Consider the following 15287-nt stretch of genomic DNA (forward strand, 5'->3'; position numbering starts at 1 on the left):
AGTCAGCAAGCTTTCATCATGTTGGATTGTGAAGTGTGAACACATTTGTTTTTTGGTGGGTTTTTTTATGTGACAGGGTAAACCTTTGTGAACTCAAATCTGGATTTGTCTAATTTCTGTATGTTACCCAGTGGTTCTCAAACTGTAGAGCTTAAAACCACCTAAGGGAAAGTGAAAAAACAAAAGGCAAAAAACAACTTGTTTTGTCTTGTGAAGTGGTGCATAGTAGAAAACTTTGACAACCTAAGCTGGGACATTTAAACGGTCTTTTGTGTCATTTTTACAGAAGCAACTCAGGTCTTCACAAAAAGCAGAAGTGCATTCTTAAGTGCAAAACAACGTGATTTAAGGGCTCTGAGATATTTGTCTGTCTGGGTATAGGTTATCTTGAAGCTCTGGAAACGAGGCCCTTTCAGGTGGTTATATGTGGATGCTGCAGTCATTTAGCTGGTTTGAAAAAGGGGATGGCAACCTCTTTCCTTATTAACTACTATCTTTTGTGTCAGTTTTTCTTCTTATTCATCCATTTTTCTTTAGTGCTTATCATATTTGGAGCTGGAACTTGTCCCAGCAGTCAGATGGCAAAATGCGGAGTATGCCCTGGACAGGCCCCAGTCCATCACAGAACTAACTTGCAGAAACCTCCAGGGATGGAAGTCAGTTCCTCAAGTTAATGCTAATAGACTTCTACCTAAAAATGTCCAACTACTTTAGGTCTGACTTCTTTAAAGTCTGCTACAAATAAGGTTTTCGTGTCTATAGCTAATTTAACCCTGTGTAACCTGTGGTGGAATTTTCTGTTAATACAGTCTGCAATGCGATCAGCTGTGGCCAAGCTTTTTAATTACTGGATGTAGGAGAACAAAACAGACATCAACCATCACAGTTATACAGTCAGGAGAGCTCTGCTCTCGGGACGTCTCAGCTCCTCTTCTATACCCTCACACACAATAGTTGTGGCTAATCTAATTTTTACATCACTTCCACTTTCCCATGCTGTCAAGCTTATTGCAATGTCAAGCTTCTTCAGGCCAATCAGCCTCCACTATGCGTACTTTAAATCTGACTGCTCATCTGTCATTCTCCCTTGCAGACGTCCTCGTCCAACCCACCATCCTCCCCATCTTTGCCTCTCCCATGTTATTTGGCTCCATTCAAGCCTGCGTCTTCATCTCCACCACCAACGCCTAGACTCCACGGGGTCCTGTCCTAATCTCTATCACTGCTGGACCTTCAGGTCAAGGTCACCAGGTTTTGAACTCTTGCATCTATGGTATGGATTTCAGAATCCTATGTCATCTTGTTCTCGAGTTATTGCATTCAGAGACTTGGGTGTCCAAGCCACCTACCCACCCGGTGAGGTGATGACAATGCCACATCAGGTTTTTACAGCTAAGGGATAAGATAAGATAAGATAAGATGACCTTTATTAGTCCCACAGGTGGGAAATTTGTTTTGTTACAGCAAAAGTGCAAAGTTATGTAGCAGAAATTAGAAAACACTGGAATGCAATAAAATACAATAAAATAAAATACTATATACAATAGAATAAAATAGAAATACAAATACTATATACAACTGAGTAGGAAAATACAAAAATACAACTTTGTCAGAAGAAGAATTGCACATATAGCAGTCTTATTGCACATGTGTGGGTTTGTGTGTTTGATTAGCTGCAAAAGTCTTTATTGTGGAGTCTGACAGCAGTGGGGAGGAAAGCCCTGCGAAATCTCTCCGTCCCACACCGTGGGTGCCGTAGTCTCCCACTGAAGGAGCTGCTCAGTGCTGTCACAGTCTCATGCATGGGGTGGGAGATGTTGTCCAACAGGGATGACAGCTTAGCCACCATTCTCCTGTCACTCACCACCTCCACTGGGTCCAGAGGGCATCCTAGAACAGAGCTGGCCCTTCGGATCAGCCTGTTCAGATGAAAGCTAAACTGAAACTGAAACAAGCAAATCCACTCTGGAAACTAAGCTGAATTAAAAACAAAAAGTGAAAACGAAAACTAATGAGAAAATCTAAACTATAATAACTCTTCTTTGCACCCTGAAAAAGGGCACAAACTGATAAAGCTTGTGCTCTAACCTCTGCAGGCTTCTTCTTCTTTTTTTTATTTTTTTTAGCTCTCCAGGCATCTTGGAGGTAATCTGTGGCAGACAGAAAGTCTGCTCTCTTTACAGTTCATGGATGCAGCTCAGCTTGTCAGTGTTACCTGATAACTTGGCAATCCACCCTCTTCCCCAAATATCTAAATATATTAAAAAAGCTTGTATATATGCTAAAAAAATGCTTTGACTCCAGAATTTTTTGCCCAGATCCTATGGATGATGTCAACTTCATCTTTTTGTTATTCTGACTGACAGATAACTGGGGAGCCTGTTGTCTTCACGCCATGTTCAGCAGCCCAGAGTCAGGGTAATTGAGCTATCTGGATAAAGCTTTTCTTCAGCTCTGCACTTACATGCAGCACTGATGCTGAGGAAGAGCTGTACATTGGCAGCTGTATGAGAAGAGTAAACGTATCTACCGTTCAATAACTTCAAATTACAACAAAAATACAATCCAAGTAAATCCACATTAAACCCCAGTGCATAAGTAATTTATGAACTACATGATTCATTTCCGCACTATAATTGAGCTGATGATCTGGGCTCAGACAAATTTCCTCCCAAAAACATTTTTAATGAAGGAGGCAAATTGAAATGCTATTTTCAGGTTTAATGAAACCCCTTCTCCTCCGTTCCTTAATTAATCCATTAATGCACAAAAATAGAGAAGCTCTGGTGGAATCAATTTACACTCAGCTGATTGACATGTTGATTAATATCTTGTCAGCTGTCTTCATGTTAGAACTTTATTCCTTTTTTTGAGAGTATCGGGCTGCTTGGACATCCATATTCAAATAGTTGAACATCAAGAATTATATATATAGAATTAGCAATGGTGTATTTTCATCCAGAAGCAAATCCTTGTGTTCCATTTAACTCTACACTTGAACAATGGATTAGCCATGAGGATCATCCTACTGTACTAAATGGGTTTTGATTAAGCATCATTGCTTCACTGGATGCAGTAGTAATAGAACATCCCTTCACTGTCTGGGTTTTGGTGGGCTCCTGCTACTTATTTGCCTTCTTTTACTCTCTCCCTTTCTCTTTGCTCTCCGGTGGAGTTTGGGAATGGTTCTGGTATCTCCTGTTACATCTGCTTCTTATCTACTCATTATCCAAAGATTTAAACAGCCATCTGAAATCTTCAATCCTTGCCAAGTTGTTATAGTAACTTGTGATTTACTTACCTGGGAGGTTCTAATTATGTGACCTCATCTTCTCTCCTAGTTTTCTTCCTGATTCATGCTTTGACTTGACCAAGAGTAAACCAGCAAAATCAAGAAATCTCCAAAAGGTTCATCAGTAAAGCAAGGACCTACCTAAAAAGTCAAGCTAGCAGCTTGTTGTCACTTACCTGAAACTCTCAACTTTACATCTTTCACCATCCCAGCTCCCTAGAACATTTACCTGCCTTACCCTCCTGCAAGTCTTCAAGAAAAACACAAGTGCAAATCCAGTAAAATCTGAAGGAATAATTCTATCCAAATACTCTCATGAAAGCATCCTCCATGCTGGCAGTCCTCCAGTTCCCCACTGCGCAGTCCTTGTGCTGCAACACTTACTTGAATCATTCTTTGACTATAATAATTTTATAAATATCACAGCATTATAGTGATACTGATTATAGTGATTGATTAAGCACTCTGCTTTTTTCCGCAGCATTCGGTAAAGATTTTGGTGCTGTCTTCATGGTAAGTAGTAAACATGTATTTAAAATAAATGCACAGGTGGTAATAGTTAAGGAAATTGAAGTCCTCTTTCAATTTAACAAATGTGTATGCCAAAAGGATCGCCAGTTTAAAGGAAAACCAGCATAGGGTCCTACGGGCCACAATGTGTCACTAGCACAGCTTCAGTGTCCTTTGGCTTTGATTTTCAAAGTGTCTTGAACTCTACTGGAGAGATGAACACAACTTTCAAAAGATATTTACTCATTTGGTGCTTTGGTGGTGGAAGAGCTGCTGAACTCATCAGTCCAAAATCTCCCACAGTGGTTAACCAATCTCGATCTGGTGCACAGATGAGTTATTTTGAGGATTTTCATCCTGAAACGATTATTTAGTGAGCCTGCGTTCACTTCGAATGGGATCTGTCATTGTTTTACTCTTTAAAAATCAGCGTTAGCCACAAAAAGCCACATGTTCATTGGGCTCTCATAGAGAGGGCAACAAAATAAGAAGTTTGATGTAAGTATATCATAGACTTATTTCTTTTTCAGCCATTATGCTGATGTTTAATTGTCTGAGCTTTGCAACAGTAGAGGTGTTGTGTAATCCAGCAGCAAGTGTGTTAATTCCTGGAAGAGATGAGCTGCAGTGGACCGACCAACAGCTCAGACGTCTGGCGCTTCGAGGAGGCTGGTGCCGGTCTGATCAGCTTTGTTCCAAAACAATCGAAACCTGAAATGCCCTGAAAGGGAGACCAACAGGATTAGAGAACTTGCTGTCTGTTGTTGTCTTAACACCAGTGTTTCAGAGATAAAACATAAAATTATTCAGAGTTCGCTTTTAATGCTGTTGTTTTCTTCTCTGCCCTGGTTTTATACTGTAAATCCAGGCTTAGTCTATGAAACACCTTGAGGCTATTTTTAATGTTAGTAAATCAAGGATGTTGTCTAAGTACACTTTCATATATATAGCCTCAGACAGGAGTCACTGCAATCATTTGCATCTGTATGTATTATTGTAGGGTCTACCTTACAAGCACCTTGAGGCGACTTGTTGTGATTTGGCGCTGTATAAATAAAATTGAATTGAATTGAATCAGGCAGTGTGAGCCAGAGCAGAAGGGGTTCAAGACCCTCACAGTGGTGCAGAAGAAAATCTTTCAAGCAGACTAAATATCTCCTGCTCACCTACTTTATATTGATTGGAACTTTTTTCTGAGGCCCAGTCATGTTTGTTGGTGTTACTATTTTTTTTTTTCTTCACTGACAAATTTGATGTTTTATTAAATAATTAAATATTTTTTTCCAAGAGTGAGATGAGAACAAAAAAGCACTGGAGCTGGACACTGATTAGTATAACTTTCATCTGGGTTTCAAGTGAAATCGTGTTACATAATTCATATATAACTCAAACCTGAGCTATCAGTTCTTCAGATTTCATGTCCTGTTGATTTTGACAGGTGGCACTGACTTAAAGTGCATGCATTGCGTAAAAAATGGCTTGCAAGTGCTGACAAATGCCCGTGTTTAATTTTTTTACAAAGAAGGCAAAGAAGCTTGCTTTCTAAACTGCAGAAAGTTGCCAGGAAGCTAATGCTGGCTTTGAACTCAGGACCTTTTTGTTGTGCGGCAACAGTGCTAACCACCGTGCCACCGTGGTACTAAATGTGTTCATGGAAATCTACAGTAGAAGTAGATTTTAACTCCTTTTCCCCCTGCAAAATACGAATTAATTGGCTGGGTGGTTAAGATAAATGTTAGTGTTGCAGGGGACCTTCGCTGCATGTCACCCTTCCTCCCACTGTGTCTGCAGTCAACCTCTCACTGCAGAGTGACCCAATAAAACACAATACAGCATAGGTGGGAGTTTTTGTAGGACATGTTGCTAATGCTGAATAATACAATATGAATATTTATGAAGTTTTGTTCATATATAACTGTTTATAGCTAACTAAAATCATAAGCTCTCTTACTGTGAATGAAAGTGAAGGCAACTAGTTTCTAGTTTAGTGGATGGATTGAGGAAGTGAAAATCCTGAGGTAAATGGGGTTTATATAGAACAGAATCATAGAAAGCTACCCTATAGTTCCAGAATATAAAAATGGACCTGGAAAGAAACAACATTTTAATGTTAACTTCAAATCAAGTAGTGCATTCTTATTATGGTCTCTTTGTTTAATGCAAAGTAAGTGGGTTTTAGTAATAAGTACAAATGGATAATGCAGCTCCCTTAAATTATATCAGATACACCAAGCATGAGTCTTACAATACTAAGTATACTTTCCCTGGACCTGTAGTGATAAAGACATATAGCTGCAGACAGACAAAAGACTGTCAGCTCAACAAACCCTCATTACTCTCCTCTAAAAGATCTGATGAAATGCAGCTAACCTGCAGTCCACCCAGCAAAGGCAGGAAAAACCTCTCTGGTGAAACCTGCCACCGCCCTCATCGGACTGCCAGCCTGAAGGCATTTCTCACCACCTGTCAGGTAAGGATTAAACAAAGCAGAACTATCGACACCTGAGGCTCTCTAACGCTCGCTAACAATTCACCTTCTTACACAAAACCCCAAGAAAAACAGACAAGTGTGGATCTAGTTAGCAGTGAGCTTCGTGCACTTTTTTTAAAATCATTAATTCTTGGTGAACTTCATTAAATCCAGACAGCAGAGATAATTAAATGGGTACTTGTCTAGTTGGTGTTTGTGCCCCTGATTAATATTATATATTCTTAAATTTAATCTTCTCAGTGGGACTTGATTGATCACAGATTGTCAAAGGATTGACAGCAGGATGATGTGAAGGTGATCTGAGTGATACTTGTTTGTTAACTTTGTCCCAGATGAAGTTTATTTCATCACGTCAGTCTAACTACTTTGTGTAGAAACATTTTGTCAGCGGCTAATTATGACTTCCTCTTTGCTGTGTAGTTTTAATTATGTCTGGCATATGTTGTTGAAATTGGCAAAGGTGAAATGACATTTTAATGACTTTTGTTCAAATGTTGCTGCAGTTCGGTGCTTTTAGAAAGGTTACGTGACTCGACTCAAAGGTTTGTGCTGCTGAGAAGCCCAAAAGGAAAGCAGATAAGAAAAACAGAAATTCTGACTCTGTTATCACATAACAGAGCCTCTTCTTACTAAAGGGTGACCTGACTACTTTTGTACATCATATCTACATTAGTAGACACAAACTTCTTTTTTTTTTTTTTGTATAGAACAGTCAAAGTACATTTTCTTCACTTCCTTCCAGGTAACTTTTAACCTTAAACCTTACTGATGGACCCACTCGATACAGACTCTGAACAATATTGAGCTGCAGAGCATTATAAAGTCACAAAAGTTTGTCTTGAATCTTCCTAATACTTCAAGAAATCTGTCAATTGGTCTTTTTTTTTTTTTTTTTTTTTTTTTGTCTGTTTGTTTCAGACTTGGCCAGTGTGTTGCTCGGTGCAGGAGTAAGTGTAGTGCTCAAAGTGTTTCCCGTGACTGCTGGGCACTACCTGCTCAATGCTGGGTGTGGGGGAAAGGGTGCACAGTCTTTGTGCAAGGATCATAACTGACATTATTTGTATTTCAGTGCTACAGCTGTACTTTACTGAAACCCAATTCAGATGCTAAAATAAAGTTGTAACCATGTAACAGATCTGGGAGGGAAACAAATGTGGATTGAAAAAATATGTGAGGGCTGGACAAAACGCTCTGCAATTTGTGTGGTTTGAAAACAAGATTCTTAATTTGTCCAACAAATTATGGAATAACAAAGGCATAGTTTTTGTATTTTTGTCTCAACACAACACCATGCTGGACTTTAAATCAGTCATCATGGCTGTGAAAAGCAGACTCAGCTTTAATTCGAGGGGGTTTAATAAAAATTTTGCACAAAGCCTTTAGGAATAACAACCATTTTCATACACAATCTCCCACTTTTTTTTTTTGAGTCTGAAAATTAATTGGACAGTTGATATCAAGCAGTTTCATGGTCAGGTGGCCCTGTTCCCTTATTTCATGATGACAAAAAAAATACAAAAGTTCAAATTACAAAAAAGAATTTTGTTCTTATGAAAACTCTAACTCTTGTGACTCTTCTTTAAACACTAACCACAAAAACACAGATTATACTCCCTGCACAAGTGATACTGTAAAAGGTACCAAAAAACTTTTCTATCCATCTCCTTACTGGTGATCCAGATTAGGCACCAGCCCATGCATCCACCTAACATAAAGTGAGAGGTAAGCTACACTTTGGACAGCTCGCCAGGCCATCACAGGGCAAGAAAGCTCACATCAACCTATGTCCAATTTTGAATGGCCAATTAACCAAATGGGTCTGTCTTTGAAATGTGGGAGGAAACCAGAGTAGCTTGAGGAAACTCCCACAGGCACAGGGACAACATGTAATCTACAGAAAGACTCCAAACAGGCTTGAACCCAGGACTTTTTGCTGTGAAGAGGCCATACTAACCTGCCTACCATGCTGTCTCCAATAGTGAACTTTGGGTTATGTATTTATTCTGTGTGAATAAAACACTTGTACCATTTGTCCCACGATGGACTGTCAGCCTGTTGAGTTTATACCCTGCCATTTGCCCAGTGTTAGCCGGGATTGGTTTCAGCCCTTCTTAGAGCGAGTTAAATACTTAAGAAAAAACAATGATTTTGTTGCTTCACTGAAGAGCTGAATTATAAAAGAAAAACACAAAAAACATCTAGATAATACAAGATTGGGTGGAATGAGCCGATATTTTCCAGTTAAATCTACTTATAGCAAAATGTAAGAAATTAAAATTTATTTGAAAAGAAACCCCGACTACGAGAAATATAATCCATAGAAATGCACACAACATCACCACAAATGGTTCAAGATGTGAATATTTGAGTAGCCTTGTAAGGACGTGTGGCAGAGCAAAGAGTGGACCCTAATAGGAAATGGCGGTTATGGAACAAAAGAGTAAATGTAATGTGTTCTACTAATGGTTAAAAACCTCGAAATGAAAGCAAGTAGCTGGTTGTTCGAGCGGTAAATGCACATTTACAGCATGTGTTATGGTATTGAGACATCAGAAGGATCCATAATGTTCAAGTCTTTTTATTCACAAATGTAAACTAAATGACGAGTTAGTCAGAATGAATGCTACAAAAAAAAAGAACTTTAAGGAAGGCCTTTAAATTTAACCCAGGTCACTCGTTGTCAAAGATGTGATGGAGAAACTGTCCTTATTTGAGGCCTGAGAAATTCGATGAACTTTTCTTTGCATCACTGGTATTTGATAGAAATATGTAAATTCAGAAAGTGTGTGTTCAGAGTTTACAGGTTTTCTCAATCACTTTGGTGCAGTTCTCACATCAGGTATATCATTCCCATCACTCTTAATGCAGTTCTCAAAACAGTTGAGGCATTTTTATACTCCAGACTCACCTGTGCAAAAGACACTGTAACAATCAAACTTTTTTGATGAGTGTTAAAACATGAATAGTCAATCATTTCAACTCTCTGATAAATGATTAAAAATATGTCACCACCCTTAAAAAAAAAAAAAAAAAAATGGTTCCGCAAAAATGAGGGCCTAATGTAGAGTAGATTTTTTTTAACTTTATAAAATTGAGAACAACAAAATGGGGAAAAAACTATATACATCAGAAAACAGACAAAGAAATTACGTACATTCTGAGAACAAAGAATGAATGTATAGTCCAGTAAAGTCATGCTACATACATTTAGCAACCACTTTATTAGTTACATCTGTTCCACTGTTCATTACAGTAATCCACATATCTAATCATCCTTTTACATCAGCAGCAGCTCAAAGCACTTAGGGATGTAAACATGGTCGAAACAGCCTGCTGAAACCAAACCGAGCCTCAGAATAAGGAAGAACGATGAATGAATGTCGCATTGCTATTGTTGTCAGATGGCCTGGTGTGAGTATTGTATTACATTTTTAGAATTAAAATACAAATTTAATGCCACAAACTTGAGTTGTCATATACATCTGTGAGTTTATGTGCACAACAGTATGCACATGTGGTCTGTGCATGTACACGCATGAAGAATTTGACCTTTGTTCCTTAAATTTATGGCATTGTTTCTATGCTGACTGATATGCTGCTCAGTGTATTATGCTCCCAATAATGTGTTTTTGCTATGGGAACAGTGGATCCATTGATAGCTTTACTAATCTGAAAGTCATCTATATTTTTATTTTTGTAGTTTTCCATTTGTATTTAGGCCGATGCATGGCCGATTCTGTGATGTGTGTCTGTTTCTACCTGTGCTGATGCTAGCATGGCTAAAGCTGGCCAAGCAACAGTATATATGTGAAACAAAGCAGAAGGATATACTCATAAAAAGAACAGAATCATAATAATATAAAACCACGAGCACTGCAAATGTAACAAAAATATGTTGACATCAAATGGTATGTTATTTATATCTATATGACATGTATATGAAACAATGACACATACCAGAATACCAGAAAATACCAGAAACACAGAAAATGGGCTGTAATTGATTTCAGTGTGTGCAAACATTTTTTTAAATGTTCAGATTAAATGTTTTACATGTCGTGGTACAATGACTATGTACAACTCCAGCATTATTTGGACTCACTTGGTGTAGTATCGTGTACTTAAAGCTTTCCACTTAAACAGGAATTTTAAAAATATATATATTTGCTTTCATTATTTATTACAAAGATACTCAAACATGTGATGGTACACTGAAATTGGCCTTGGGATGCCTCTCTGCACATATACACACCTTCACCCCCTCACCCCACACCCACTCTCTACCCCGCATCCTCTGAGACTGCACCTTGATGTGTTGTTGACGGAGTTGCAGAGATTTTTTCCAGGGTTTTTGAAGGTTATGAAAATAACTCATTCATTCAGCTTAAAACTGAAAAGGAAGCATCAGTCTATTTGGGGGGAAATGTAAAATGCACGTTAATATGATGCTTGGTAATAGAAGCTCTACAGTGTTTTATATCAGAATTTTAATTTGAAATAATGCACAGCTAGTATCTACATGCAAACGGATTTTTATGGATAAGCAACCTTGCAATGTGCTCTCAATGCTGTTTGTTAACCAGCTGAATGGTGATTCATTTACTCCTGCACTGAGATGTTAATCAAAATTTCATATTCCCAGTGACACATTAAACATATTTAGAGTGCAGTAAGAGTGCTCTACTGACTTACAACTGCACTCTAATAACACTGTAAAAAAGATGGTTCAAAGCAGAAGGACCAGAGATGACAACTTTAATCAATTTACTTTTTCTTTGGTCCTTCATTTGTTGCTTATATTTATGCACGCCCTTCTTGTGAGATAGAAAGTGTTATGCTAGTTTTGGCTAAGGTACCCTCCAGCTGTAGGATGCTGAGAAGCTACAGAAGCTGCAGAGATTGCTTTTCTCCAGAATTTCCCCAACAGTATATCCAAAGTATTTCTACAGACTGAATTTAACCTTGTCCATTACACTGCTCAGATTTCGCTGTTTTAAGTGTTTTCTTACTTTTAAACTATTCAGTGAGATTGATGTTAATCAATAAGGAAATTATCCACATCCCAAAAATCCTGTCTCTTTAACTCTCACTGATACTGCAGTAGCAGCTGAGAAGAAGTTAGTTGTTGCAAGATAACTGGTCAAAAAAAACAAATAGAGTCGTTTTTGCCAAGCCTCAAGCTTCAGTACTTACTGCTGCTGGATTAATATTAGTATAATGTGGTTAGGACTTTTGCCTCACAGCAAGACGGCTCTGGGTTAAAATCCACCATCTGGCCTTTCTGTATTGAGTGTGCAGGTTCTTCACGTGTCTTTGGGTACTCCGGCTTCCTCCCACAGCCCAAGAGATTGCCTATAGGTGTGAATGCGAGTGCGACTGATTGTCTGTCTCTCAGTGTTAGCCCTGTGATAGACTGGCGACCTGACTGTGGTGTACCTTGGCTCACCTTACAGTAGCTGGGATAGACTCCCCTTGACCCTGAACTGGATAAGCGGAAGAGGATAGATGATTATTGTTATTATCGATATTTAATTTTTAAATATCACTCATCGGTTCATCAGTTTCAGTGTATCGTGACACACCTGCATTAGATGTAACCATGTAAACCATTTCAAGACATGCACACAGTTCCCTGTAGACAAACTCCTCCAGCTCCAATGAAGCTGGAGTCCAATGCCTGTTAGGATTTGTAGATCTGCGACTCTGTGGCAGTTCCATGTTGGTAAAATCCTGCACCTTGAAGCAGCTGTTGTGATTTGGTGGTGTAAAAATGAAATGAAATGAAAGTGAATATCTATATCTACCAATTCAACCACACAGAAAACTTGAGGTTTCCTGAATTATACACATATAACACTATCCAATTAATCCAACCCCGATTCTCATGCAATACACTGATATCTATTGTAGCTGTAATATTTTATATTTGGACTCTAGAAAGCACCAGATACAACAGTGGGTAACTCATTGTGCTATTTGACTTAAATGGCTCTTTAATTTCCAACAGAGGAACTCTCATTCCAGCCCTTAGTACCTAGAATGCAGTAGAGAGTTTACAGTACACAGAAGACTGGACTTCTTTGTAGAACTCGTTAATTTTGCTCCCTCTTTTCTGGCTCCCAGCAGCTTGATCTCTGCTCTGCTCTCAAAGAAACTCTGAGTGTCTTTTCTGCTTCAGCCAACTGGCCGGCCGGTCAGGCAGCAGGCCTCCAACAGCCTGCAGCTGCTGCTGTGAATATAAAGCAGAGGCAGAATGCACTGATCACCAGCTCGCTCCATCTGCTATTCAACACAAATACAACCGTGGACAAAAGGCGAAGCAGTAGCCCGGGCTCACATCATTCAGCTGCAATCTGACTCATCATGTTAGAGACATTTTGAGCCTTTAATGCCTCACTTTACTCCATTATCTACTAATAAATGTGCTTCTCCCTTACATTTCATGATGCAGGATGATTCCACTGCTTTGAGTCAGAGAATTTCATCTTGGAAAGAAATGTGCTTCGAGATGTTTGAAGGCATAGGGACGATTTGCAAGTTTAACTTGTGAAATACTCTACCAGCAATGAGTTCATTAATAGCTGGATTGGTTTGTGGCAGCACTAGTCAGTCACTTTAGCTTTCTGGGAGTCTTGTACTAGAGACTGTACATCATTTAATTTGATGAAGAGTTTAAATTAGCTGTGTAAAACTATGAGCAATTGCTAACTGTGAGTTTGGAACCTAATTAATTGAGTTTCTGGCAGGACTGCCTGAAAAACATTTCTCTTTTAGGGTGTTTATACTCAGGAAGTTAAAAAGAAAGTGCAACACTGCAAAGAAGTTATAACAGCTTCTTTGTTGGACTTTCCAGCTTTTTGTTTCCTCAGAGTTTGGCGCCGTCAACCTGCTCTTACCTCAGGGCCTCAAACAATGCCATTTTGATCTGTGACAGACAATCTACCATTAAGCCACGGTTCATTCCTGTTTAGACATTTTTACCTCCGCCAAGGAGGTCATGTTTGTTGGTAGTGTTTGTGTGCATGTGTGTAATTTTTTCTGGCTGTAAACATCATAATTTGTTTTTAATGAATTCCAATTAAACTTTGTAAGGGTGTAGAGTAGAATCATTTTAACAACCCATTAAAATTTGGCTTACATCAACCACAGTCTTCAAGGTTAATTCGAAAATTACCAGAACAGTCTTTGAACTTAGAAACTATGAGGTGCTGTGTATTGTCAACATTTACAAAGCAACTTATAAAGACTTAAAATATCATCTCAATTTTATTACATTCACATCTGCCTTTCTTTCAAGTTGACCCCAAAATGTGTTATATCTTTAAGGAATGTGTTGCTAAGAGAAAACGAATGAAGTGCCTAGTTAGTTATTATGTAATAAGCTCAAGTTTTATATGTTCACTTATTTACAAATCTATACTTTTTATCCATTACTAACTTCTACATATTAATATAATCAAAGGAAACGCCTGTCATATTACCTTCATCTGATTTTTACTACACACTTATTTAAAAAAAAAAAAAAAAACCCAAAGTGAATGTGCTGCCCTTTAAGGGAGGCATGATAATTTGTGAGGGCAGAATAGTGAATATATACAAAATACAATATTGGTCGCTTAAAAGTAAATACTGCCCAAAGAGTGAGGTGCCATATGGAGGTTTGCCCAAGTGCTTCTTATTTGATTAGTTTTCTTTCTACCCTCTCTTTATCTTTACTTTTGCTTTCATTTCTGTTGAGTTACGTCTAGGCACCAATATTTGCTTCAACTTTAGGAAAAGATGTTGATTTTGGTTCAAATACACCTCATTCAAAGAAACCCTACAAGTTGCAAAATGATGCTAAATGGTACCCAGCATGTTCAAATGTAACTCCAGGGGATCTGCAAGCATTTACATGAGCCATCTAACTGTTGAGGCAACCGGTGAGTGACAGCACCAATATGCGCTTCCCTGTTGGACAAATGCAAAACTTCAAATGTCAAAATTTATCATAGTTTATTCCCAAATGCCCATTATCATACTCGCTGATAATGGTCATAGAATGCACAGTGAAATCAGTTGGGCTGTTCCCAGCATTTGGTCCCCATGGAGATGAATAAAGTTTAAAGTATGTTTTAAAAGTTGCTTACAAAATGCTTGGAAGCACAGGCCTACCTGTGCAGTAGCCCATTCACATGCTGAAAGCTGTTATATTTATTTGATAATGTTTATTCATCATGCTGGTAATTTTGCTGCTGAATCTTGTGGGGAAAAAAGCTCAACTTTAATCTTTTTTTTTTTGCATTGGGTTGGAGATGTGAGCATCTCTAATGAGATCGACCACAAACATTATCTCTGCACCATCTAACCTGCAGCATTTCATTAACTCGGTGTCGAATATTTCCCCTAACCTCCCACCCACCCTCCCTCTCTCTTTTCTGCTGTTTTCTCCTCAGAAACTGTGAAGTCTGTTCCCAGAAAGTTGATTCTGTTCATTTGGATGCAGCGTTTTCACTGAGACAAACGTTTCATCGCTCATCCACATGACTTCTTCCTTCTCAGCTGACTGCAGCTTTCCCAAACTTTATGAATAGTCGTCTCTTAACAGTCGTCCTTTGGGACCATTTGTAAACAAAACAGGGAAAAAAATCCTCTGGTTGCTAGGCAGCATTACAACATGATAATGTGATATAGATAAAACCTTCAGAGGCCTAAGACGTACCTGCGTGCCAGGTTTGGTTGCTCCCAGTCAGAGATTTGGTGTATTATAGTAAGTTTTGTCTCCATGCTCTGTTACGAAAAAGGTCCTGATTTGTAGAAACAAACATGATATGACTGTAAAGTGGCTCAGACAGCACATTAGTGAATGGTCTCAAATGAAAAGCTTCTCTCTCTTATCAATATTTATCCAAAGACTTGCACAGAAATACTAACAGATCCCAAGTTGATCCTTTCACCTATTTTCACACTCTGTCAGGAGGAATTTTCAGCTCTGCTCATGAAGTATAATGAAAT

The 15287-nt window shown here is 38.6% G+C and overlaps 1 long non-coding RNA gene across 2 annotated transcripts in view; it reads left to right on the plus strand.

The window, feature by feature from the left end:
• The window catches only part of LOC120434562, a 9495-nt gene extending 3275 nt beyond the window's left edge, over positions 1-6220 (plus strand). Inside the window, exons 2-4 of one of the 2 annotated variants that reach the window (XR_005609175.1) lie at positions 1094-1251; positions 3774-3805; positions 6152-6220. This is a non-coding gene — a long non-coding RNA (uncharacterized LOC120434562). Of the gene's footprint in view, positions 1-1093; positions 1274-3773; positions 3806-4395; positions 4633-6151 lie in introns of those variants that run through there. The other variant, XR_005609174.1, reaches the window with a different exon arrangement.
• Positions 6221-15287: the final 9067 nt, after the last annotated feature.

Source organism: Oreochromis aureus, linkage group 18, assembly GCF_013358895.1.
Source record: "Oreochromis aureus strain Israel breed Guangdong linkage group 18, ZZ_aureus, whole genome shotgun sequence".
Taxonomy (NCBI): Eukaryota; Metazoa; Chordata; class Actinopteri; order Cichliformes; family Cichlidae; genus Oreochromis; species Oreochromis aureus.